At 39.2% G+C, this 26599-nt stretch overlaps 1 protein-coding gene and 1 long non-coding RNA gene across 3 annotated transcripts in view; one reads left to right on the top strand and one right to left on the bottom strand.

Moving 5' to 3' along the window:
- RBM47 (RNA binding motif protein 47) overlaps positions 1-26599 on the top strand; it is a 149119-nt gene that overhangs the window by 82585 nt on the left and 39935 nt on the right. The gene's annotated exons all lie outside the window — the stretch shown is intronic.
- Positions 1-26599, bottom strand: part of LOC112653278 (uncharacterized) — a 72036-nt gene that overhangs the window by 12687 nt on the left and 32750 nt on the right. Inside the window, exon 3 of the long non-coding RNA XR_007409939.1 lies at positions 20122-20229. This is a non-coding gene — a long non-coding RNA (uncharacterized LOC112653278). The remainder of the gene's footprint in view (positions 1-20121; positions 20230-26599) is intronic.

The raw sequence follows: 26599 nt of genomic DNA on the forward strand, positions 1-26599 counted from the left end.
TTTGGGTGACAATACCAGAAAAGTCACATTCATAGGACCTGGGGGTCAGAGCTCTGCAGGCAAGCTAGAGGAATCATCATAAAGATTTGGGCTACATTGGGCTGGTTTTGTTTTGGTAACATGAAATGAAAACTACGAATAGGTTAGTTGAGCAATGAGTAAAAATTCTTCACTAGTCTAGTAACTTGGTGTTCTGACCTCCTAAATTATTACCTGTACTTCCCTCTTTCTGATTGTCATCACATTTATTTTATACTTGACTCCTCTGCTAAAACGTAAGTCCCCTTAGGTCATAGGTCATGAATGTCTTTTTCACTACCATTCTCTCCAGTGCTTAGTACATACAAGGCATTCAAAAACACAAGTACTGACTATATGAATAAATGCATGAATGAAAGCAAACGAGAAGGACTGGGGGTCCTCAGAGACAGGCGGGTGATGACAGTAAGAAATAGCCCCAGATAACAGGGAAGAGGCAAAATCTACTGTCATCAGTATAGAAGCTATGACCTCTGAAGTTATTACTCAGTCTTAGCCCACCTTGACCAGGTAAGTTTCTCAGGATAACCTTGGTTCACCAGGAGGAATGTGCTCAGTCATGTCTACTTAAAATGATAGTGAGGACTACAGATCATTTTATAAAGATTTTTATCCAAGAAAGTACTAGTTTTCTGATGTACGTGGAGAAATGCAATTATTTGGAAAATTTCATATTTGAGTAATTCTTTATTCTACAATTGCAAGGTACCAGTGAATACATTTATCACCCATGGGAATGTAAAAAGAGCCTAGAAGAATGCACAAGAGAGAAACTTCCATGTGATAAGATTAAAGTCCCATAAATGCTTTGAAAAGTATGATTTTTTTAGGGGCACCTGGCTGGCTGAGTCAGTGGAGTATGCAACTCTTGATCTTGTGGTTATGGACTTGAGTCACATGTTGGGTGTAGAGATAAAAAATAAAATCTTTAAAAAATATTATTTTAAACATAATTACTGAGGTATGACAAAGGCAGTAAAATGCACAACTCTTAGAGCTTGATGAGCTTTTACATAAATGTGCACTCAGATCAAGGTACAGAACTTTTTCAGTGTCCTAGAAGGTGCCTTTGTGCTTCCCCTCTGTCACCCCATGGCTCAAGATAACCATTATTTTAACTTCTTTTACCATAGATTAGCTTCGGCTGTTCTTGAACTTCATAAAAATGGAATCATACGTGCTCTTTTGTATCTGGCATCTTTCATTCAATATTATGCCTGTGGCATTTGCCCATATTGTTTCACGTAACTGGACTCTATTTCCTCATTGCTGCATAATATTCTGTTGTAAGAACAGACCACCATTTCATGCATTTGGGGGGGGGGGGGGAATTAAAAACATGGCTATATGGACTGAAAATCATTCCTAGTTAGTGCCAGAGCTTTCAAGTGATCTCAGAAAGGGTGGAGTGGAAATGTTATCACCTAAAAGGGGTGGAGAGAAGAAAAGTCTGTTTCTGGGAGTATGTTTACTAAGTGCTCTGCATGGACTGTTTACTTAACTGAATCCATCAGTTGGTCTGAACTAAACACTTAAATTGTAGATTATTTTGGGGGCAACCCTGTCCTGGCAAAGACTGCGCCAGATGTGCCACCTTGTTACTCAGCTTTTATGCAAACAGTGCAGGCTGCGTATCTCCTGTTGGAAAGCTGGTCATTGACCAGACTTCTCTTAAGTCATTTTCTCTCTGTTTCCCCCTCAACGTTTGTTTTGCTTTGAAAAAGGGCACATTTGTGTATTTTTCATTCTCACCTTTACTTATGAATAAATTTTTTTGCGTATGAATAGTTTTTATTTTCAGATGTACATGGTACGTTCTAAAATCTGAAGATAGCAACTTTTGAGGGTTTTTTTTTTAAAGCTCATGTTTTAATATTTATGCATGAAGAAATATTCAGTCACCATAAGAAAGGTAGGTGAATTTCAAGTCAGACTTGCTGAGAAATTTCCTGGGAGACAAAGGTCATGTCTTTCGAAATGGGGTTAGAAGTGCTTTACATTCTAACTCACGCAGGGCTCTCTATGTGCTGATCCTATGGGTGTCAAAGCCTCTGACTCAACTGAATATCTTAGAGATGAATACAGTTTCTCAATTTCCTATTCTACAAATATATGCATTCACAAATATTCCATTCTTATCAAAAGTTACTGGAGACTGCTCAGAATGTCTTTCACTTAGAATAGCAAAAGGAGGCATACACCCTTAATTTTTTTTTTCCAGTTGTGGATGAAAATGCTTATGTTTTGGCTTTTTTCTTAAAAGATTTAACTTATTTATTTGAAAGAGAGAGGGAGAGAGAGAGTAAGCGTACAAGCAGGGGGAGGGGCACAGGGAGAGGGAGAAGCAAACTCCCTGCTGAGCAGGGAGCCCAGTGTGAGACTCTCCCAGGAGCTGAGATCCTGACCTGAGCTGAAGGCAGATCCTGAACTCTGAACTGATCGAGCCACTCAGGTGCCCCAAAAGCCATCCTTTATGTTCTTAACTTTGCATTACTATGATAGGTGGTTCAGTGCAGTCACGCCATCATTTCGGCAAGCACCCTTGCCCAAGGGCAGACAAGGAAACGCTCTGAGTTAAACACTCTCAGTTAAAATTCTAAGTCACGGGATCCCTGGGTGGCGCAGCGGTTTAGAGCCTGCCTTTGGCCCAGGGTGCGATCTTGGAGACCCGGGATCCAATCCCACGTCGGGCTCCCGGTGCATGGAGCCTGCTTCTCCCTCTGCCTGTGTCTCTGCCTCTCTCTCTCTCTCTCTGACTATCATAAATAAATAAAAATTTAAAAAAATAAAAAGGAAAAAAAATTCTAAGTCACTTCTAGAAAAAGCAATAGATGCCCAGATTCTTTGCTTTATTATTCTCACAGTTAATAGAACCCTTTTCATATGGGATACTTGAGAGCAGTCATCAAAGATTTGACTTGATTCTTTTTAACTTTAAGAGCAGCTATAGGAAGAGTATCTACAGGAAGAATATTGTATATTTGTATACTTTTTTTAAATAATTTTTTTTAATTTTCTTTTTTTAAAATTATCTATTTATGATAGTCATAGAGAGAGAGGCAGACACACAGGCAGAGGGAGAAGCAGGCTCCATGCACCGGGAGCCCGACGTGGGATTGGATCCCGGGTCTCCAGGATCGCGCCCTGGGCCAAAGGCAGGCACCAAACTGCTGCGCCACCCAGGGATCCCTATTTGTATACTTCTTAAAATCCTTTCTCCATTCTTTGGTTTACCTTTTTAAAAAAATTCTGAGATATAAAATATACCTATCTTGTACTCAAGAAAGCTGAAATAGAGAAACTAAGGCACACATCTGGTTAGTGAAATCAAATACTCAGATTTTTTTTTTTTTTTTAAATTTATGATAGTCACAGAGAGAGAGAGGCAGAGACATAGGCAGAGGAAGAAGCAGGCTCCATGCACCAGGAACCTGATGTGGGATTCGATCCCTGGTCTCCAGGATCACGCCCTGGGCCAAAGGCAGGCGCCAAACTGCTGCGCCACCCAGGGATCCCCAAATACTCAGATTTTCTATCTCCACCGTGCCCAGCTCTCCGCACTGGCCCACGCTGCCAACCAGACAGCATTTGGTGAGCTGTGTCAGCCATTAGAAATGGCACTCCTTCAACAACACTCTGGTCTTTGATGGCTTCTTAAATCATACTATTTGATTGTGCACTTAGTATGTGTCAAACATTGTACCAGGTACTCTATGTATATAACCCCCAATCTTTTTTTTTTTTTTTATAAGATGGGATTATTTATTTATGAGAGACTGAGAGAGGCAGAGACATAGGGAGGAGAAGCAGACTCCCTGCAGGGAGCCTGATGCAGGACTTGATCCCGGGACCCCGGGATTATTTTTTAACTCTTGGAGCTGTAGGAAAACCAGATTAGGTTGCCATGGGGTCAAGTCATAGGTGCAGAGGGTCCTATCCATCAGTGAGATTGTGGGCCCTTTTGATGGAAAAACGGTGACTGTCTGGAATGGAGATGAGTCCAGGTGGGGTAGCCTTTCCCCCTGATTTTTGCACTGCCATCCTCCTTGCTTATTTATATATTAATTCAACAAGTATTTATTGAGTACGTACTGTTAACATAAAGTATAAGATGGTAATGCCATAGAGAGGTGTAAACCAACTGAATTGGACTAATCTGAAGCTAATTGCAACATCCTTAGTTTGTAAAAGTACCAAATCACAGTCACATTCATACATTGTATTAGAAATGAAAACTTGTGTGTGTGTGTGTGTATGCCTTATGTCTTCTAGCAATTAGAAGCTATCATGTCAACTGTCAAACTTAAAAATTTTATTAGAATATTGCACCATATTTTGCTTTCCAACAATCCCTGAGGGAGAACTGCCAGATTTCCTGGTAATTTAAGTATTTTAGGAAAGGGCATTTAAAGGAGCCTCGATGTTTGATAACGGTGTTATGGTGCCCCATTAAAAGACTCACCACTGATTGTTTGGCCCAAACCAATTGTATATTTATCAAATTGAGCAAAACTAGATTGCTCAATGAAGTAACTTCAAATTGCAGATGCATATTAGGGTTTTGAAGGCAGGCTGGTAACAGCTCTTGACATTTGTGTCTGTTTTCTAGAATTGGAGAATTTTTAAAAAATAATAAACATTTGCAGTTCATAATATAAAATGAAGGAAGCTTGTTTTGAATTTATAAGTATTTCTCTGGGTTTCACTAGTTTTTATTTTTTATTTTTTTATTTTATTTTATTTTTTTTAATTTTTATTTATTTATGGTAGTCACACAGAGAGAGAGAGAGGCAGAGACATAGGCAGAGGGAGAAGCAGGCTCCATGCACCGGGAGCCCGATGTGGGATTCGATCCCGGGTCTCCAGGATCGCGCCCTGGGCCAAAGGCAGGCGCTAAACCGCTGCGCCACCCAGGGATCCCTTCACTAGTTTTTAAATGTCGTATCTGTGGTTGGATGTTAGTAGGTTATCAACTTTGGATTATGTCAAAAGCAAAAGAAAGAGAAAGAAAGGAAGGTAGAAAAGTCAGGAGTAAAGACACTCAGCGATGAGGGGTATCTTTATAGTAGAGAGAGGGTAAGCTTGGGATCAGATCTCTCTGTGCCACTTAACTTGCTGTGCAATCTTGGGTAAATTCCTTTCCCTCTCCATGTCTCTATTTCTTGTGCTAAAAATGGAAATGGTGCCATTTTCCAGGGTGGTTGTAAAGATTAGAGATGATATACATAAAACACTGCTACCAGTGTCAGGCTGCTACCAGACTTCATAAGTGACAGCTTAATTATCTGCTTGTGGAGAAGAAAGAATAAGAACACCCTAGGCTTGGTTATGGCCCAGATCACCCAGAACAGTTGCAATGGTTGAGATATCTATATGAACGAGTGGTTTTTGACCTTGGCTACATACTAGAATCACTTGGAGGAGCTTTAAAAACCACCAGGACACTACAAAAATTCTAGTTTTTGTGGTGGTCTTTCTGTTTTTAATTTGTTTTAGCTCTCCAACCCAGATTGGTATATAATAGTTTAGACTGAGTAATGGTCTGGAAGCCATCCTTCCTGCTAGTAGCCTTGCTCTGCACTATACACAACAGATTGATGGGCAACCCACTGCTTAGCCCCCACAGGTGCCGATCTGGTTCAACCCTGATCTAAAAAAATTCTCTTAGTGGATTTTCCATGGCTTCCTGTCAGAGTTGCCCCCCAATAGGTTTTGTTCTTTATTCTTATCTACACTCTTTTTCTAAGAGGGAAGCAGGAGAAGGCAGATAAAATAAAAGGAAAAAGAGAAGTGAGGATGATCAATTGTTTCTGAGTTCTTTGAGCAATCCCAGTTAACACTGCCAAGGACAGCTGACAGACTCAAGAGAGACAAGCCTTTTAGGGGCCGCACTCCAGTGGCATTCGGCTGTAATCATTGCAAAAGGGCTCTCTCTGTGAACATGAGAATTTTCTGTAAAATTCTACAGAGAGAGAGAGAGAGATCTGACCACTTTTCAGAAGTTAAAAATAAGGAACTTCTAGAAGGAGCCCTCTTTTGTGAGAATGTCCTTTGTCATTTTTCCATTTGAAGTCTAGCACTTCTCTTCAAAGATACGTGAGATTAGCGACCATTCTTCCGTTATACCAAAAATGGTGAAATACCCTCTTCAATAAAGGCAAAGAGGCCTAGATTCAAATTTTACTGATGGAATTCAGGAGGGAAAATAGCAACTTCCTCTGGCACCCAGAGAATACGCTCGATGACCTGGAAAAAAAGATTGCCAAGAGCAGGTGGGTCAGGTGGGATTACTGGGTGAACTTCTTGGTTACATAATAAGATACACACTGAGGACGAGCCAGGAAGGGAGACCCTTTGTTAATTAGGACTCTTTTGGTCGCAAGTGATAGAATTCTAATCCCACATCTCTTCAAGGATCAACCAACAAATAGATCGAACTAAATTCTACACGTGAAGTTCCATATCTACATACATGTTGACTTAACTAGAAATTCCAAAGGGTGGCACATGACTGGATCAAGGGATTCAAAATAGGCCATCAGGATGGCTTTTCTCTATCTCCTCATCTGTTGTCCTCTGCGTTGGTTTCATTTTTTGGCAATTTCAGGCTAATATTGTTCTTAGAGCTTTTATTCCTATGGAAAACCTCACAGCTTTCTTATCCGGAGGAGGACTACCTGCATGGACCTGCCCCTGAGTTGTGGGATGTGGGGTTTGGGGTGAGGGGGATCTGTTAGCCCAGAACACAGGAAGGCAGATAGGCAGGGCGGAGGAGGCACCTGTCCCCTCACTGGTTTAGGCATCCCCACATCTTAGGCCACAGACTCCAGAGTCGAGTTATACCATGTTCCTTGAACCACCATAGATTTACCGACTCTCAAGGTGGTTTATCTGCACAGCTAAGCCTCTTGAGAACCCGTGGAGGTTTTATCATCTCAGCAAGATTTTGCTCTGAGAACACGGAGTACTTGACTTGTCTCCATTGAGAAACTATCAGTGTCTTTTTTTTTTTTTTTTCACCGAGGGGAAGCCCATTTGCAAACATCTAGTTCTAGAAATTACAATAGAAGCACAGGTCCAATCAAGAAGAGCCCATTATTATCAACATTATTTTCCTGCTTGTTTCAAGAACAAGTTTAAACCTCTTGAGCAATTATTGTGGGGGAATAAAAACAACATGTTGTTCTGCCCTGTGTTACAATTATCAAGGGACCAGTCATTTGTAAGCTTGTTATATACTCAATTTTATGTCTCTGTTGCCTGGTGCCACATAATAGGGGGTCAGAAAATATGTCTCTCAATATTGAAGGAAGAGTCAAGAATTTTTGTTTTGAACATTTTCCTGGGTGTTCTGATTTGGCAAAGTTAGAATTATAGGTTAAAATACACAGTACTGACCCCAGGACATCTGCATTTATTTGTTATAATATCAATGTATTATGAATAATACCTTTCTAGTTTATTATATTTATAGGCAGAAAGAAATAAAAAAGTGAGGCCCGGCTTTCTTTAGTTGAATTTAGCCCCTGATAATACCCTGGCCAGAGCAGTGAACAATCCTTTCCAGTTTCTTACCTCTCTTGACAAAACTTAATTTTTTTCTTCTAAATTTCTAGGGCCCTTCGTGGGGAAAGAACTTCACACTCTCTGAGCACTTGCTATGTGCCAAGGGTTCTGTGGACACATTGTCTTATTAAAGTCTCAGAGCCACACCATAAAGCCTTCTTCCTCCTTTTCCGCCATTAGGAGAATTAATCACTCCCTCCTTCGTGATACTATCATTGCATTTATCACGCTGCATTGTAATAATGATTTATGTATATTTCGGTGTCTCCTACTAGTTTTTTAACTTTCCAGCTACAGAGTCTGTATCTTACTCAGGTGTGTATTCTCAGTACCCAGCTCATAGTGGAACTCTAAAAAAAATAATTTTTTTAAGTAGGCTCCCCACGGGCCTGGAGCCCATCATGGGGCTTGAACTCATCACTCTGAGATCAAGACCTGAGCTGATATCCTGAGTTGGATGCTTAACAGACAGAGAAGGTGCCCCCTACAATTTTTTTTTTTAACAATTTAAATCACCATGTGATTTTCATTTTATAAATTTGACAACTGAGGCTTGCCTGAGGTGAAAAGTGATAAGGTTAGTTTTTTTTATACCCTCTTGTCTATCAGACTCTCAAGCATGTTTTCTTCTAAACCATTCTGGGATATTGGAAAGCATAGTTGGCTGGAATGATGAGGATGATCCAGGAGGAAAACATAAGTGGAAGAAAAATCACTGTTTGCTGGGGCTGGGAAAGGAGGTTAATTATACATTGCTTGGTTTAGCAATGCTCTGACCCCCAGACTCCCATCTCCAATAAAGCACACACCCACGTGCACACAGACACCATCGGGGACTTTTGTCACAGAGGGAGTGCTGAGTGAGTGGGGACCAGAAAAAGCATGTTCTTGGAAAGCTATTCACTGTAAGAGTAACAAAGAGCTGGAACAGTAAGCCATCCACCAGGACATAAAAATATCATTGTCCCAACCTCCTCTGTAATGTTATTCTGTGTGGTGAGATTTCACCTGTAAAGTTCTAGTCTGAAATGAAATTAGGGAATAACATGTAACGTGAACATCCCAGTTACCACAGCTGCATGCCCAGATTTTGCTTCTTGGGCATGAGGGTTGCAATGGGAGAAATCTGGGGTAAGCTTTTGAAATACATCCCTCTGAAGTGGGCATGGTGAGTGGCAGCACTTGCCATACTTCCACTCTGATATGCTTGGCTTGCCTGCCTTGCCTGCCTTCCTTCTTCCTCCTTACCCCCTTCCATCTCTCTTTCCTTCCTTTCCTTTTTTTTTTTCTTCTTCTTCTTCTCTCTCTCTCTCTCTCTCTTTCTTAACAGTTTTATTTGGGGTCTAATTCACATACCATATACTTCACCTATTTAAAGTATACAATTACCTGGTATTCATAGAGGTGTGTAACCATCATTATAATCAATTTTAGGACATTTCATTACCTCCTTAACAAATCCCCTATATGCATTACCACTCACTTCCCCCTTTTTTCCCCATCCTGCTATCTCCTGCCCCCCACATCAGCCTTCTACAACCACTAATGTACTTTCTATCTTTATAGATTTGCCTTTATGAACATTTCATATAAATACAATATGTGGCTTTTGTGACTGACTTCCTTCACTTAATTTAATGTTTTCAGGGTTCATCTGTATTGTAGAAAGTATCAAATTTCATTCCTTTTTAGTGCTGAATACTATTCTGTTGTATGAATGTATCACATTTTACTTGTTCATCAGTTGATGGATATTTGTGTTGTCTCTACTTTTGGGCTATTATAATGCTATGATTATTCATGTACAAATTTTTGCGTGGTCACAAGTATTCATTTCTCTTGGGTGTATATGTAGAGTTAGAATTGCTGGGTCATATGATAACTCTGTGTTCAATCTGAGGAACTGCCAGACAGTTTTCTAAAGTGGCTGCACCATTTTCCATTCCAACCGGCAGTATATGAGGGTTCCAGTTTTTTCCCATCCATCCCAACCCTTGTTATCCTTTATTTATTTGTGTTTGTTTGTTTATTGATGCCATCCTAGTGACTGTGAAGTGGTATCTCACTGGGGGTTTTATTTTTATTTTATTTCCCCACTGGGGTTTTAATTTCATTTCCCTGGTGGCTAATTATGGTGAACATTTTTCCTGTGATTTTTGGCCATTTGTATACCTTCTTAGTTTTTTTTTTTTTAATATTTTATTTATTTATTCATGAGAGACACACAGAGAGAGAGAGAGGCAGAGACACAGGCAGAGGGAGAAGCAGGCTCCACACAGGGAGCCTGACAGCAGGACTCCATCCTGGGTCTCCAGGATCCCACCCTGGGCTGAAGGCGGCGCTAAACCGCTGAGCCACCTGGGCTGCCGTGTATACCTTCTTCGAAGCATGTTTACTTCAGATCCTTTGCCTGGCTTTTAATTGAGTTGTCTTTTTATTAAGCAGTAGGAGTCTGTCAAAACCGTTTTTCCAACAGCATTTGCTCACTTTGTGTCTCTTTGAGTCACATTTTGGTAATTCTTGCAATATTTCAAACTTTCTCATTATATTGGTTATGGTGATCTGTGACCAGTGATCTTTGATGTTACTGTTGTAATTGGGGCACCATGAACCACGCCCATATAAGATGGCAAACTTAGTTGAGAAATATTGTGTGTGTTCTAACTGCCTCACTGACTGGCTGTCCCCCATCTCTCTCCCTCTCTGTGGGCCTCCCTATTTCCTGAGACACAATATTGAAGTTAGGCCAATAAAAAACACTGCAGTGGCTTCTGTGTGTTCATGTGAAAGGAAGAGTCCATCGATGTGGCTAACTTCATTGTCTTACTTTAAGAAATTGCCACAGCATCCCCAACCTTCAACCACCACCACCCTGATCAGTCAGCAGCCAGTGACTTCGAGGCAAAACCTCCACCAGCAAAAAGATTATGACTCAATGAAAACTCAGATAAAACTCATGTTTTAGCAAAGAAGTTTTAAAATTAAGATATGTACATTGTTTTCTTAGATATAATGCTATTGCACACTTAATAGACTACAATAGAGATAATTTTTATATGTACCGGGAAACCAGAAAACTCATTTGACTTGCTTTATTGCAATACTCTCTTTATTGTGGTAATCATGAACTGAATGTGCAGTATCTCCAAGATATGCCTGGAGCAATATCTCTTCTCTTATGTCTGAGTTTGCTAAACTGAGTCTTTATTTTCTTGGTCATTCTATCTAAAGGTTTGCCAATGTCCATCTTTTTAAAGAACCAATTTTTTGTTTCATTGATTTTTCTTTGTTGTTTTTCTGTTCTTCATTTCCTTTACTTCCGTTTGGATTTTTATTCTTATTGATTTCCATTCTTTCCTTACATGGTTTTAAGGTTTCCATAGCTGTTCTCTTTTAAAGTGGGAAGTTAGGGGACACCTGGGTGGCTCCCTGGTTGAGTGTCTGCCTTGATCCTCCATGAGTCCTATATCAGGCTCCCCGGAGGGAGGGAGCCTGCTTCTCCCTCTGCCTGTGTTTCTGCCTCTGTGTGTGTGTGTCTCTTACGAATAATTAAATAAGAGCTTTAAAAAAAAAATCATAATAAAGTGGGAGGTTAGGTTGTTTACTGCATCGTAACTGTTGTCTCCATTCTTCATCTCACAAGACAGTTTGTAAGTGTGAATGATCAATGCTGAGGCTGAGTCAGTTCACATCAGACCTTCCCCTTTGGGGATAGAGTGACGAGGTAACTGAATTCATGAGGCAAGTGCACAGAGCAATGGATGAAGTACTGACTTCTCACTGGTAGAGTGTATGTGGTGCTGTGGCTTAGGGGTCTGGAGTCTGGCTGCCTGATTGTGAGTTCTGTCTCTGCCTTTAATGGCTGTGAGATTTGGGACAATTATTTAAGCTCTGTAAACCTCAGTTTCCATGTGTGTAAAATACGCATAAAGATGGTTACTACTTCATACTGTTGTTGTGCTGATTAGACGAGCTCCGTATGGATGAAGTCCTTAGCTCAGAGGTGGTACCTGGCTGATGCGTGGTAAGGGTTGGCTATTCTTACTTTATTGTTGTTGCTGTTAGGTCCCATGGTCTATGCTGGGCCAGCACCGTGTAAAGTAGCCTCGGAGCCTGGAGCTGTGTTTCCATTAGTTTTGTGCTTCTTTGCCAATCATCCATGACCTCACCTGCATAGGCTACCAGGATGCACCTCACCTGCGTTTGCTACCAGGTGCTCAGAGACATTTCCCACTGAGGTGTGGCAGCTCTGGATGTTACTTCCAAACAGGAGATTTTTCGTTCTCTGAAAGATTGCAGACTTGACTTATTTGAGTATCCACCCATATTGAAATGATGATATAAGAACAAAGGCAGGAAATGTATTTTCCTGAACAAATTTGAAACAAGCTCAGGATGGGAGTACCATAAATTATGAAAATTAGTATCATTAAATTCTAATTTAAGTTTGATAGTACCTTAAGTTCTCCTCTTGAGGTGGGGATAGAAATGCCCTTCTGTAGATTTGCTAGAGGAGCTTAATATTAAGTCCTGTTCGTCTAATTCTTTAGCCAAAGGATGGCCATTTAATTTTACAAGAAGAAAAAAGGGTATGAATCAGTCCTCATTATGAAACTTTCAGTTAGCATCCTTGAAAATGAAAATATAGGGACACCTGGGTGGCTAAGCAGTTGAGTGTCTGCCTGCAGCCCGGAGCATGATCCTGGAGACTCGGAATCGAGTCCCACATTGGGCTCCCTGCATGGAGCCTGCTTCTCTCTCTGCCTGTATCTCTGCCTCTCTCTCTCTCTCTCTGTCTCTCATGAATAAATAAATAAATCTAAAAAAAAAAAAAAAGAAAAGAAAATGAAAATATAACCAACCTCTAGTTATTTATGAATGATATTAGCTAAGATTATCCTAAAGCCTTCACAAAAAGTAACATTTTAATACAAATATTTTATTAACTATAGCTAGATAATAGCTTTAGGTTGTTACCATTTGAATATAAGCACTGATATTTAATATTGAAACAATAGGCAAGCATTATTTTAATAATATATATTCTTTTTCTGAAAATGCAAGACATATTCATTCATACTGTATATTTTTCCCCTCACAGCATCTCTGAGATTGTTACAGAGAAATAATTATTTACATTTTACCTATAGAAAGAAGAAATAAAATGTTCTAAAGGGAATTTTCCTAAGATCTAATTAGTAGAATCAGTACAACCAGTATTCGATTACTCAGTATTCTCCTTCCCTCCCTTTTCCCCTCCCTCTGTTTCTTTCTCTTTCCATCTTTTCCCATTAAACCTTTTTATCAAGAGCATCACTAAGTAGTAGAAAGGATGTGGACTATAGGTGCAGAAAAATTAGAAAACAATAGGCTATATGTAGAGAAAAAGTGAAAAAAATAAGTCATGAGCCTATGAATTGATAATCAGCTTTCTAAACTGTATATACATCAAGAAGATGAATTTTATCCAAGGATAGATTAGATTATATTTTAGAAGACTGAATTTAGTATAAATAGTAAAAGATATAGTTAAAACGATTAAGTTTCATTCATCTCTTCATACACGGAGCTTGTGTCACTTGTTCTTTGTATAACCATACTTACATATAATATATAAGGATGTGAAAGATGGTGCATACAGGGTGCTCAGGAGACTGGCTGGCTGTGGGTTCTAGATTAGACAGAGTGGCCTGGAATCAGCACAAATACCTCTCCAGGTTTTGGCCTTTTTTTTTTTTTTTTTTAAACTACAACACTTTATTTAGAGGGAGAGCAAGTGAGCATGAGTTGGTGGGAGGGGGGTAGCAGAAGAAGAGAGAGAAAATCCCAAGTAGGCTCCATGCTCAGCACAGAGCCCCATGTGGGGCTCAATCTCATGATCCTGAGATCATGACCTGAGCTGAAATCAAGAGCCAAACACTTAACCGACTGAGCCACCCAGGCACCCCTCTAGGTTTTGGCTTCTTAAACACTTAAATATACCACAGAAGTTTCTATGATCTACTGAGAATATAGTGTTGAGAGTTATCAGGTTAAATGCATTTTGTGGCTCTAATTTGTCAATCAGTAAATTTTATTGGCTGTCTACTATTTCCCAAAACCTTTAGGCCAACAAAGATCACAGCACATTAAATAATTTTCAGAGTGCCAGGATATCAAGGTAAGCCACACATGCTGAGGCAGGTATAAAGGAGTGTGTTTGTGTGTGTGTTTGTGTGTGTGTGTGTGTGTGTGTGTGAGAGAGAGAGAGAGAGAGAGAGAGAGTATATTTATTATATATCAAATTCAGACACTGGATTTTGGATAGGAAGGAAATAGATGATTTAGAGGTGAAATCACTAACATCATCAGATGGTAGAGACCACAAGGAGTATTTCAATTCCTTTTTTTTTTTTTAAGTTTTATTTATTTATTTATGAGACACACACACACAGAGAGAGAGAGAGAGAGAGAGAGAGGGGCAGAGACACAGGCAGAGGGAGAAGCAGGCTCCATGCAGGGAGCCCGACGTGGGACTCGATCCCAGGTCTCCAGGATCACACCCTGGGCTGAAGGCGGCGCTAAACCGCTGAGCCACCTGGGCTTCCTGGACTATCTCAATTCTTAAGACACGGATTTATTGTTTTCTTTTTTTTGTATCATTCACTTCCGTCTGCCAATCCTTAATAAAAGTTCCACTCTGGTGTAAAAGAGCTAACAAATGAGTCTTGACCATCCTAAGGTTCCTCATGGTATATTTCCCTCTTGGTGAGGGGAGCAGGGAATACCTTTTGGTGGCTCTTAAATTCTTAGGAACCTTCCATTCCAGTGAGTGCTTAAAGAAGCACTGGCGTTAATTGTTGGGATGAAAAAGGGACCTGAATTCCTGTTCGATGTTTAGATTTCCATTTACTTAATCGAACAAAGTTCAGTTTGAATTAAGTTGAGCGTAATTTTATGTTTATTGGCCATGGAGTTTTTTTTTTTTTCCCCTAAACTCCCTGTTCATATCTTTGCTCATATTTATTGGATTATATTTTCTTATTGACTTGTAAGGGTGCCTACATATTAAGGAAATTGATTCTTTGTTATATATGTTTAATCCACATATTTGTAGTCTGTTTTTGATTTTGTCTTAGTAAATATTTCCACATTCCATTTAATGTTCAGCTTTTGGGAGAAAGTAAAGAAAAGTAATGAAATTTAGATAAATTATTAGTTTTGTTATCTTTAGTTATCTTTAGTTATTTAATTCTCCAACCTAAGGTCAATTATTAACTGATTTGTCTTCTGGCACATGTGTGTGCACATAAGGAGTCTAGTATGGAGGTTTCTTATATCATCATTTTTCCTTATTCATTTCTGAAAGAAAACTGAGTACCATTAATGGTATTCTGTTTTTTCAATTAATTGTTATTATTTTACAGTTTTACCTCCAATAAATGCATTAGTTGACAACCACTCATAAGAAATTTAATAAGCTGTGACTGCAAATCATGTGTTTGTATGTTTGAGGGATGTGTCTACTTCCTCTTCACAATTGTAGGTTTTCACAGTAATGTGTTTCTCAATTAAAATATTCGTTCATTTGAGTCACGATCAGGAGTCATGAGTGACACTATCATTTTTATTAACACTAGATCAAAGTGATTCTTATCTAGTTCTTACCACGGTTTCACTTGAAACTCAGAAACTGGTCATTTTAGTGTTGGCATGTCTAAAAACATGCTGTGTTAAGCTGCTTCCTGGCCATTTTTTTGGTTTCCTTGATTATAATAAACAGAGCTGGAAAAATGAGGTGTCTGTCAAAGCACTGAGGTGTCAGGGACTTAGCTGGATTTCATCGGAAGCCTGAAACAAATATGGTGGGAGGACTGAAGAGGCAGCCACATGCATATTTTGACAATTCAGAGACAAAAGCTGTTCATGTGACTTCTTCCTGTTTCCATACTTGTTCACCAAACATCTGAAGAGACTGAGCTGTGAGGGCTTTGTTACACAGTGATCCTTTAATAAAGTTTTCCATGTCATATGTCAAAAATATTTTACCAATAGTTTGGAATTCTTGTGAAGAATGATTATTGAGTATCCAAGTTAGTGAATTTCTGTGTTTCTGCACTGGGCAGGGGATAGAGATCAAAAGGAAATGCCTTCGATATACTTCATAAGGAACTATTGTCTTGTCATGCAAGCAGCTGGCAACTGTGTAAGCAAACAACCTGACTACCGGTGTATCTCATTTTTCATAAGAGATTATCTTAAATTTTGTCTATAAGTTTTAATTTTCAAAAGTACAATTATAGTTTACACACACTAGAAGCATTTGGTATTTAGGCAATGTGCTAAAACAGGATTTTCTATTTTGCAAGTTTGATTGCAAATGACAAACATACAATTGCCAAATGCATGTGTGTGTGTGTGTGTGTGTGTGTGTGTGTGTATACACACACATATATAAAAGGGGTGCTGAAGCAATGTGGCAGTAAAGTTGTTTGGAAAAAAGTAGACACCTGGATAAAGAAGGCTTTCTAGATGATTCTAGAGGAGAGTTAGGGTATCAAACAAGGATATATTAGAGAAGGTAGAAAGGTAGTCTTGGGGATTTTGCATGTGGGTGTGTGTCTATTGAGGTTGAGAGGAACAAAGGGAAATTATGCAGTGGGTTGTAGTCAGAAGTTAAAGATTTGCAGTTCATGATCAAAAGCTCAGAGTGTTATGGATGACCAAGGATCACATCAAATCCCCTTCATAGGGGTAACATGATCCCAGCCATACATAGAGTAGATCATTCTTGCTCCTGCTCTCAGGATGGTTAGCAGGGAAAGTGATTATAAGGGAGGGAAGCAAAGGCATGGAGGTGGGAGGTTGTGCTTGGTTAGTGCTGAGCAAAATCAGTGAGAAAGGAAAGGAAAAAAATTGTCAGAACTTAATGATGGGCTGTAAAGGGGAGAATGGGCCTGAACAAAGAGATTTGTTTGATCAAATCATTTAAATTTTTCTAATGATCAAAGTTGTATATGTCAAAGATATATAACATAAATGTATGTGTGTATAATGTTAAAACGCAGAAGTACATAAAAAGAAAAATTTAAATCACCCATGTTCAATACTCGAACCAGAAACAAACCACTGTCAATATTTTGTTATATGTATCTAGCTTTTATTTAGTTTCAGCTGAAAGCTTGCTGTACATAGTTATCCATACTATTTTCTTAATCTCATATCTTATAAACGTTTACTCATGTAATACGGAGTAAAATTCTCCGTATTTTTTAGTGACTGCACAATGAACATAATCTTTAGTTACAATAGAATTTTTTATTTAATCACTTCCTCAAGGTCAAGTATTGGTTAGTTTCTAAATTTATTATGAAGAATTCTGAGATAAACATCTATGTGTATAAACTTCATTTTTTATTATTTCTTTAGGATAAATTCTTAATGCCATTGCTAAGTGAAGAGAATGAACATTTTCAAGGCTTTTCATGTAGAATTTTAAACTACTATTTTTAAAGAAAAGTTTTGATCAATTGATATTGTCTTACCTAAAGAGTGATATGTCAGCACTATTCACTAAGTATATCTGCTGGTTTTATTGGTTAAAGGTGATATTTATATATTTTCCCTTAATTTACATTTATTTGCTTATCAGTGAGGTTGAACAACATTTTGTTGGGCTTGAGGCATTTTAATTCATAGAAGTGAGAGATAAAAATACACATCTTGCATGCATGATATATAAGTTAATTGGCATACCTCATATTATTAGCTAAACAGGACATCTGAATAGATTGCATCTTTTTTTTTTTTTTTTGATGGAAAGCAAGTGCCAAGTGTTATAATTATGAGGAGATCTAGAAGGACGAGGGAAGAAGGTTTTAACTTTTAGTCAATGTTGGTGGACAGAGAAAAGGGAAGTCAATCACAGAAATCCTGCAAAAGATGATAGTCACAAGTGGAACTACCTAAGAACAGGATCATGAAGCCTAAATGGAAAAATTATGGACTATCAAAGAGCAGAAAACTAAGGGAGGAGCCAGGTGGAGATGAAGGCCAGATAGTGGGCACAGGGGAGAGAGATCTTGGAAGTGGAGAATGAGAGGGGCGCCCACTCATTAGCACCCCCAACTCTACCTTCCATGAAGCCTTGGGAGTTTCCTGGGAGTTTTCTGGGCAGGCACTTGTTTATGCAAATCCTTGATTCCCTGAAGTTTGGCAGGGTTTCCAGAGTATGGACCTTTTGTATATCCCCTCTCCCACCCACCTACCCAGCGTGTTTCTTAAATTTGTGGTTTATTGCTTTTACTAATGGAGGTCACTGAGACCATTTTGTGTATTTTGTTGTTTGTTTGTTTGTTGGCCCTGAGGTCAGTTTTCCATAGTGCATACATTGTTTTGGATTAAAGAACCATAAAAGTGTCAGAGGAAACTAGACACAGGACTGCAGAGTTCATGCTCAATATATTTAGCAGTGAAGTTAAGGACTGAGGGCATTGGTTGGCTAAAACTTAGGTTTTTAAAAACAATATTCCAACATGCTGCCTGATGAGTAACAGTACTAACACACTATATATTTGTGTTTTTACTGCTTATGACTGAATGCCATGCCATAAATAAGATTTTGCCCCATGTTACTGACGTGGTAGTATGGCACCACTCTGCTTGATTGCTCAGTGTCATCCTGGACACTGCCATTCGTCCGAACCATCCATTGGCCAATTCCATCAACTCTGCCTTTAGGATACAACTCAAGGTCAGCTTCTCTTCTTAACCCCTCCAGGATTACCACTCTAGCAGAAACCACCATCATCCCATCCCCAGAGGACCAGAACAGTCTCCAGCCTGTCTCTCTACTTCCTCCTTTGCTCACCTGTGATCTCTTCTCCACACCAGAGAGATCTTAAGGGAAGCAAAATCAGATCACGTTGCTTCTCTGCCTAGAATCCTCCATTAGGTCCAATAGAACCCAGAGTCCTGGCCAATCCGGCCCTCACCTCACCCTTGCCAGCTTTGCTCACATTATTCATCAGCCGTGTTGCTCCTTTCCTGCTCTTCTTCAGATACCCCTGAAAAAGACCCTTCTGTAACCCTTCCTTCCTTCTGGAATGCTTTCTCTCTGGGTCTTCAGACCATTTGTTCCTTACTCCATCAGGTCTCTGCCCAAGAGAGAAAGGACTTCCTGGACCACCATAAGCAACAGCCCCCCACCATTCCTCCTAACCCTGCTTTATTCTCCCTCATTGCAGGTGTCTATGCTCCCTCCCCCAAACATACCTATATGTGTTATATACAAAAGATGATTAGCTCTTTCTTAGTTACGAGAGACCACATCTGGGTCCAGGTCTTTGACTACAGTTCCCCCACACACACCAGTACTTGAGTGCATCTTGGAGTTTTACCGAACGTGCTCAGGAAACCCCTCTCAAGATCGAAAAACAGAGTACTCAGTAAATCCAGAATGGTAGGGGATTTCTGTGGTAATTTGGAGGAAATTATTAAAACTCCAGTAATTATTAAAGAGTAAAACTCACATAATACTTGGCAAAACCACACGCTTCCTGAGTTCTGGTTAACCTGACTGCACATTCTAAAGGGGAGGAAATCTACTTTTTACATTATGACTTCATATAGCTGGCTTTTCTCTAGCAAACCATAAACACAGAGCTTGGATTTTACACATTATTTATGACTTTGTAATAGGCATCTCCTTTCCACCTGCATTCAATATTCTGAACTTCCTCTTTTAAAAATAAAAAGTCTGTTAGTTTGACCACGGGATATATAGGGTAAAGACAGGTAATTTCTTGGCTTATGAGACACCACCATTTGCAATGTTGGCCAGAAAGGGATCTATGGAATCTAACAGGTTTCAATGTATTAATGAAGAATGCTGCCTATGACAGAGGAAAAGTTTAGGGAGAAAATGCAAAGAGAATTGTCCTTAGAGTTAAATTGGATTCTGGGGCTTTTATAAGCTATGGCTTCGCTCACCAAGTATTAAAGGTTTCTCCCCCTGACTTCAAAGACGTCATTTCCAAAGTTCCACAGCATTTTTGGTAAATAAAGAAATGCCTGTCACTGGCAGGGTCAGAGCAGCAAGGTGAAGGATGTGTGGGTAATGAGAGAGGCAGGTGATTAAGATGAAGGAAAGAAGAGAGGGAGGGAGGAATACTATCTATCTATCCGGAGGTGGAAAAGTGTGATCTCTACAAGCCAGAGTCCCTGGGTTCAATTCCTCCCTCCACTATTGCTAACTTGTTTGTTTTGGGCAAATCACTTTATTCCTTGTGCCTTAGTTTTCTCATCTGTAAAATGGGGATAGTACTAGTCCCTAACCTCAAAATGTACTTAGGAGGACAGTATGTATTAATTTATGTGAAGCGCTTAGAACAGTGCCTGGTATATGACAAGGGGTATAGAGAGGAGTTAGCCTACAGTTATTTTATTACAGATGGAGGTGATGAAATTTCAGTGAAAGTTAGACAGGAAAAGAGTGTTGTACCTCTTCATTGGCTGCCTCACCAGGTGTTCTCTTACCTATAAGAACCGCAGGTGCTTGAAGCTTCTGGGCTCTTCACTGACTGCCCGCCCATTCAGGAAAGTGGAGAACACAGGAGAGGCTGTGCTTCTGTGACAAATTTAAATCTAAAAATAATAAAAGAAATGTCCCTTGCTTGAGTAAAGGAGTTGGTTGGAAAAAAAAAAAAAAAAGGAGTTGGTTGGAGATGGGGTGGGGTTATTTAATTTATTGGCTAATTCTCTCATTCGAGTTGCCTGAGAAGTCACAGAGAGGCTCCACAGTAGGCACAGTAATGTATGATGTTACAAGGCTCTCGGATGAACTCACTCAGTATTGGAGGTTTAGAACCCTAGACTCTGAAGAAAAGTGAGTAGACCCGATCTTCTGTCTTCTTGCTCTCTGTCTTCTTTCTCTCTCTGAGTGATGTCCCTGTCACAGTGAACATTTCTAGGGGACAGGGACTCAGTCAAGCACATCCATAATCGGGGGCGGGGATGGAATGAGCCACAGTGAGGGTGTGTGGAGATGTCTGAATTGCCCAGCCTGGTCTATTTAAACGCTTGGAAGTTCCTGCTAAGCTGAGAAAGTAGTGCAAAATTAGTTTTACTTCAAAACAATCCTGCAAAAACATTACGTTCCCTCTTGGATTTCTTTCCACAACACTGTGTACCTGGCACCTAACTATTGCATTTAAGATGTCTGCTGCCCTGCCTGTGTCCACGTTAGCTACTACTGTGTAAACAGGAAGTACTTGACATATGGTTTAAATTATTTTTTTTAAGATTGTATTTATTTATTCATGATAGTCACACACACACAGAGAGAGAGAGGCAGAGACACAGGCAGAGAGAGAAGCAGGCTCCATGCACCGGGAGCCCGACGTGGGACTCGATCCCGGGTCTCCAGGATCGCGCCCTGGGCCAAAGGCAGGCGCCAAACCGCTGCGCCACCCAGGGATCCCTTGACATATGGTTTAAATGAGCTTAGATATATGCTTAGATGAAAAGCGTATCCCACTAGAAAAATAATGGATTCACATGCTTAAATTTTATAATAAGTAACAAATAGTAAATGTAAGTCAGAGACCATGCAGGACACCACCCTCTTCCTCCCTCCACACAATCCTATTCTCCTTCCCTTCTGTTTTCTTCTCCTTAGCTCTTTCACAACCTAGCATACTATCTATTGTACTGATTACTTATTAAATGTCTTTTCCCCCATAGGACTAGAGGGCTCATGAGGGCAAGGATTTTTGTCTGTTGTGTTCACTGCTAAAGCCTTAGCAACCTAGAACAGTGCCTGACACTTAGAAGGTTCTTGATAAATAGTGATCTAGTGGATGGGATATACACATTAGTTACTGTTATAATTTTACTTTTTAAAGCAATCGTACTGAGAGGATACCATAAATTTAAAGCCCTTTCCTAATACCTAGGTAAGATAAACTATCCCAAATGTGGCAGTGTCCATTTTTTAATTCTCCCTGTTGATCCCACAATGGGCTATTTGCCAAATTAACCAAAAGGGAATACTGGGGTGCTTTAGATCATACAGGTTTGTGGACACTGGTCTCCAAAAGCAGAGGAAGACTTTTTGGTCTACAGTGGTGGTAGAAGAGGGAAGGCAAAAGGATTTTAGCAGTGCCTAACTGAGACCTTGCATATGCTGTGTGTGTGTGTGGAACCAAAAGGTGTCTTGAAGGAATTAACCCTTGGTATAATATTCCCATTCTTATAGTGAGTTCTTTGTGTCACATACATTCTTTAGAAGGACTCTTATATTTACATACATGCCCTCATCTCTCTGAGATTACTTTTCCAATGCTGGTTTATTAGCTTCACTACTAATTATTGCTGACACCACCAATGCAGTTATAGGGCTTCCATGCCAATGGATGATACTTTTTCACATGGAAGCTAGTACTTTAATTGTGCATGTATATGTGAGCAATTTCTTTTTTTTATCCTTTAGTTATACATTAATACAGCAAAGACTTTGAAATTCTAAATAGCGTAATTCTAAGTAGCATAAAATCTACTTCTGGAAACCTATGGACTACTATGTTATACAAAGCAAATACACATTCACTTGCTCTCTATGTTGGCTATATCTTAGCCTTTATTTAAAATTTTTTTAAATTAAAGATTTTATTTATTTGAGAGAGAGAACAAGTGGGGGAAAAGGGCAGAAAGAGAAGCAGACTCCCCGCAGAACAGAGCCGGACTTGGGGCTTGATCCCAGGACCCTGAGATGATAAGCTGAGCCGAAGGCAGACTCTTAACTGACTGAGCCAGCCAGGTGCTCCTATCTTAGGCTTTAGATAAATTAAAATAAAGCATAATGCTCTCTAGTAGCATATAAAAATGACCTTAATAGGTATTACCTATATTTAAAATAGCCCCACATAAGTTTCCTGGCTTCATGTTCATGTCGTCACCTGTACTCCATTTCTTGCTCTTCCAGACCTATCTGAGTCTTGTTTCTCGTTCCTTTTTCTAATTACCTTAGAGTTTGTCTTTGTCTCAAGCTTCTATTTTATTGTGTTTTTTTAAAAAGGTTTTATTTATTTATTCATGAGAGACAGAGAGAGAGAGAGAGAGAGAGAGAGAGAGGCAGAGACACAGGCAGAGGGAGAAGCAGGCTCCCTGCAGGAGCCCAATGTGGGACTCAATCCCGGGTCTCCAGGATCATGCCCTGGGCTGAAGGCAACGCTAAACCGCTGAGCCACCCGGACTGCCCTCAAGCTTCTATTTTGTATGTGTACTTTTTTCCTATTCTATCCAGTCTCATATCTTGGATCTGTCTGCTGTCACTTCACTCTGAAAAGAAAGGTACTTTGTTGAGATAAAGAGCCCTCTTCTAAGGATGGCTTAAGCTGGTTGCAAGCCAGATGTATCAGAAGTTAACACAGGGAATGTAGCATGACATCTCTACCACATGGCATTGACTTACCAGTTTTATACATTTGCTTATATCGAGGGCTACATAGTAGCAGTCAATGTCAGTGGCAGTAGGAGAAGGGTGGCTTTTACTTTTTCTGTGTACTTTTCTATATTGTTTGGGTTATAACTAATGAATATCTGTGTGCAATTTACCTGTATTTTTATTTTTTATTTTTTAATTTACCTGTATTTTAAAAATTAACTTTGTTCAAAGCAAAAGCAGGAAAATATTGTTTATTTTTATTGTTTGTTTTAGGGCAGGCTGTAATTGTAATTATTGCTTTCAGGTGTTCAGTAAAAAGCCACCCTGAACTTACCTTTAAGGTGTATGTTGAGATGGTTTGTTTCCTGAGTCTTTGCATTCTTGATAATGTTTGGTGTAAGAATGCATACCAACATACGTGCACATACACAGGCACGTACACTCGCACTCATGCCAAACATCCAAACCGAGAATACTCTCTAATGCTTAAGGCATGCCACACACCCAGAATTTGTAAAAAAATTCTTGTATAAAATACTCAACTCATAAAAGGCAGATTTCCTAGGTCCCATTTGTAGTCAAGGAATTTGGTCTCAAATCAGTTTTTTGGAACCATTGCCATGGTGTTTTGGGGAGATTGCTTCAATTTTCCTCCATCCAGAACCTATGAACTTAGTTTTATGTAATACTTAACGTGATGGTAATCTTAGACTTGTTCTGGATTTTGGCCCTTTCCTAACCTGCTGGTGTTTTCTAGTCTCTATTGATAGTTTTAGATTATTTTATTTAGGAGTAATAATGCTGCTCCTGTTTTTTTTTTTTTTTTTTTTTTTTTTTTAAGGTAGATACACAGATTTAGAACTTTGTTGTCCCTCTGGACTTTTTACTTCTCACTCTGGCAACTTCAAGTTGCTGAGGTTTTATGGAATTTAGTAAGATTAACAATTACAGAATAACCCCTAAGGGAAAACTGGAAATCACAACTTTGAAATTACAGATGTGTTTCTCTTTCTATGCTGTGGAGCTTATTTTAATCCTTGTTCAGAAGACCTTGGGTTCCAGATGTCACCTCACTTTCAGGAGGGCCCTCTAACAGTCCTCCTCCTGTTCTTTGCTCCCCTAACCTCCCCACTGCCAGAACTGACAAACCCAACCTCCAGAGAGACTTTCGATGAGCTTCCATCTCTTAACTGCCTGAAAAAGGAGTGTATTTACTCTGCTTGGGTGCTTCAGGTCCTCCAGATCCGTTGTTATGTACGAACCGTCTCCATTACCGTGAATCATGTTTTACCACTCCCTTCTTTGCAAATCGCCTTTCTATTTTTCTCTACTTCTTACCAGAAAATCCATTTCCAGCTCCAAATTTGAAGTAGAGTAAGATCAAATGAGGGTTTAATTCCTGTGTAATTTTTGCCTCTATCTAAGCACTTACATGTATTCGTTCATTTAATTTCCACAACAACCCAGATGAAGTAGTGATGACTGTTTTTTCTTGTCTGCATCAAGCAGCACAAGATAATGGGCACCTGTCTTATTCTAGGAAGGCGGATTTAAAAGATCATTTGTTTTCTTGTAGTCAGTTTTGGCATTTGAATAAAAGATATCAGCTAAATTTCTTTCTCTATAAAATGCCGGAGCTTTTGTCTTCTTGGGCCTTCCCCGAATCCATCCATTACAGTAGGTTTTCATTAAGTTTTCAGACTGCTGTTGAGCATTCTATATCAGGCAATTTTAACACCTCCCTTCTTTCTGTACCACCCATTCAAAGCTCATTCCAGGTGCCCTTAGCAAATGACTCCCAAGGCATTTAAATGGCCAAAGCTCATTGACCAATGAGGGGACATGTACCATGTAAAACGGAGTCACGCAGTTCCCTGAATCAGGAGAGAAGGTTGCAAAGCTTCTGTTACTTACTATTAGCCTGTCGCATCCAGATTGCAAGACTGGAAAGGTAGGGGACACCCTTATTTGTTTTAATTGGAAGAGAGGACGAGATGGTTGTGTTTGGTTACAGTAATTTAGATCAAGTTGAATAAACAAATGATCCCTTTTTTAATTGAAGACAAAAAAAATATTAGAGCTTTGTAATAGTCTCAAATACTGTAGTTTGCTTTACCAGCAGCAAAGCCAAATTTCTTAAGTTATGAAAGTTTTTTTTTTTTTTTTTTTAATCAGTTCTTCCGGAAGCTCTTCACTTTGCATACTTGAAAAAGCTTAGGCCTTCATAAAGTAAAGTCATTTTTTCATAGATCGCTGCTATTTTAACTCTGGGATAAGAAGCAGGAATTTATCAAGAATGTCCACCCTTGTTTTTCAATCAATTCAGTCAGTCTGGAGAGAAGAGATTTGTGATTTTAAGAAATGTGATCATGAAAAATAAACGGAATTGGCATTATGATATTTGCTACATAAATTTAGCAATAATGGCAATTTCCTCTCTGAACAAAGGTCTGGTATAAGAAGACTCTTATAGCACCATTTTTTCAAGCCAGTGGTAAAGTTTATGAAATGAAATTAGTTAAGTGCAGGTTGTATGCTTTAAAGACTAAAGTAAGTTTCACTTTCATTATAAAGAATAGTTCACTTATATTTTATGTGCTGTTTGAGATTTGTTCTAATATTAACTCAAAAAAACAAGAGAAATACAATATTTGCTGCTTTCTACCTGGAAATGGAGCAATTTAAATAGTATTTGAGGCTAATTCTCAAAAGAAAAGCCTACTTATTCATTCCTCTATCATTATACTCATTCATTCCTCTCCATTTAATGCTTAGTATCAGAAGCTAAGTTTGACTTCAAGGAAGGGTCTGATTTTCCTTGGTTGCTCTTTCCCAGGGATGGCGTAGGATGGTTTGTATTTTAATATAGAAATTCAATAATATGCTTGTTTAGAATTTTAGTATATGAGAGATGGCATCATTTGGTAAGTTTTTTGAGTAATTAAAACTATGTCCAATTTATAAGGAGAATTTCTTTCTTTCTTTCTTCTTTTTTTTTTTTTTTTTTAGTGTATATACCACTAAGTATAAGTGCCCAATAATTCAAGTTCTCTCACAGTCCCCCCCTTTCTTTTTGTTTTTTACGTATTTATAAGATTTGCATCCTGGAACTTTCCACTTTTATCAGATTTATTCAAAATGCCATTAAATTCATTAAAAATGCGATTTTATGAGAAGTCTGCTCTCAAGATCTCCCTCATAGTCCCTTCCTCCAGGAGACTTTTTAGGGGAGGCAGTTGTGGGTCGACCAGCTGTCCCAGAGTTAACTATTCACGGCAGGGAATACTTGCTAGCCATCTTCTCCAGTACAAGTAAATGCTATTTCTCAATTCCAAGCCGAGGTTCAAAGGTTTAGACTAACCTCACAGATCAGAGGTCAGGCACGAATTGCTGCAATTTGTAGTTCAATTCTGCCTATATGACAGAATTTCACAGCTACGATGATTGCTTTTTTCCACTTCTGCACACAGGCCAGGCCGGGTAGTTAACAGTATAATTTGTACAAGTCAGCCCTTGGCACCCGAGTTTAATGAGTAACTAGCTGGTGCCTTAGGTTTCACTGGTACAAGG

Source organism: Canis lupus, chromosome 3, assembly GCF_003254725.2.
Source record: "Canis lupus dingo isolate Sandy chromosome 3, ASM325472v2, whole genome shotgun sequence".
NCBI lineage: Eukaryota > Metazoa > Chordata > Mammalia > Carnivora > Canidae > Canis > Canis lupus.